We start from the raw sequence: 1859 nt of genomic DNA, 5'->3' as shown, positions 1-1859 counted from the left end.
GTTGAGCCTTGATGTCACTTCCTAGTCCCCTGACCTCGCTGCAGGTGTGAGGAGTTGGGGGGAGGGGGCTTATTGACTAAGGCCTGCAGAAGGACATCTCTAGGGACACCCCCTCACTCGTGACCCCATCTCCACAGCCCTTCTCCTTTAGCTTTGCTTTCCAGCCCCCCAGTTTGGTTTCCCAACCATGCCCTTAGTCAAGTCAACGGCCCCCTCCACAGGGGGAAGAGGTTCAGCACCTCCGTCAGTCACCCCCTGACTCTAGGATGCTCTTTGAAGCTCTGTCAAAGGAGAGCCTGCTGGCTGCAGAGGGGGCGGCTCAGGCTCTGGTAGGATGAGTAAAGGAGAGATGAGTGTTCATATTGCAAATTGATGTCTCCAACTGCAAGAACTGTGGCTTATTTTCTCGGGGATAGGACGGGACCAAAAATGAGCAGAGTTGCTCAGTCACGACTTGAACACAACAAAGTGGAGAGACAAGTGGGTGGTACTCTAATTTGAACTTATAAGTAGTACCCGCCTCTTCTCTTGGGTTTCCTCTTTTCCTCCGCTCCCTTGTGTACACATGGCTTCTGGGTACATGCAAGAGAGACAACCCAGCTATTCAAGCCTTTAGATTGAGTACACACGCATCTTTTCATGAAAAAAATGGTCAGCATTTATTCTTCTAAAATGATGGTTCTCAAATTGTGGTCCCCAGAACAGCAACATCAGCATCACCTGGGAACTGATGGGAAATGCAAATTCTCAAAATCACTTCAGACCTGCTGAATTAAAAGCCCTGAGGGAAGGGCCCGACAATCTGTGTTTTAATACGCCCTCCAAGTATTTCTGATGCTCACTCAAGTTTGAGAACCACTGCCCGAAGACACTAGTTCGCAAGGCCACCTGCTTATCCGAATCACCTGGGGAGCTTTCAGAACTATCCGTACCTGGGCTCCACTTCTGGTAATCCTTCTTCAGAGGGCTGGGGTGGAGCCAGGCTTCTGTAGTGTTTTAAAAACTCCTCAGGTGATTTTGGTGTGCAGCCCAGATGGAGAGCAGTGTCCTAAGAAATTCAGCATATTGTCTGTTCTTTAAAGTCTCAGAGCAAACTGTACAGGACAACCTGCCCCCCACTAGCTTTTGTGTTTCAAGTTCTCTCTTAATCTTTCCTTTCGTTACTGGCTTTTTATTCTAATATTCTGCCCCCACCCTCCCACAGCTTAGAGATACCTCGGCTAAATTGTCCTCTTTCCATCCACACCCAGATATTGAAGATATTCATTATTTATCCTCTGGAGGAAAAGATGCAGGGAATTGAATGAGAGGTAAAGAATAAGTTGTTGAAGTCCTGTAAGCAATAAATAAAATCCTTATTGTTGTTTTAAATAAATGTGTATTTAGGAAGAAGACTTTCCACCAGACATCTCAGCATGGACGCTCTGCCCCATTTACAATTCCTTTGCCTACAATTCTTTCCAGCCCAGTGGAATTTTCCATTTACAACTCCTGTACTACAGAACACTTTTCCAGGCCCTGTGGTGAAAGAAGACAGCTCCTCATTACTGGTTCCTCGCCCTTAGTAGCTTTAGGGAGGATCCTTCTCCATCTCATCTCCACCTCCATGTCTACCTCCACCTCCATCTCCATCTCTACCTCCATCTCCATCTCTACCTCCACCACCATCTCTACCTCCATCTCCATCTCTACCTCCATCTCCATCTCCACCTCCAGTTTCATCTCCATCTCCCTCTCTACCTCCACCTCCATCTCCACCTCCATCTCTACCTCCATCTCCATCTCCACCTCCATCTTCATCTCCACCTCCATCTCTACCTCCACCTCCTTCTCCACCTCCACCTCCATCTCTACCTCCA

This window comes from Equus quagga, chromosome 2, assembly GCF_021613505.1.
Source record: "Equus quagga isolate Etosha38 chromosome 2, UCLA_HA_Equagga_1.0, whole genome shotgun sequence".
NCBI classification, from domain to species: domain Eukaryota; kingdom Metazoa; phylum Chordata; class Mammalia; order Perissodactyla; family Equidae; genus Equus; species Equus quagga.
This window is presented reverse-complemented; position numbering follows the sequence as displayed.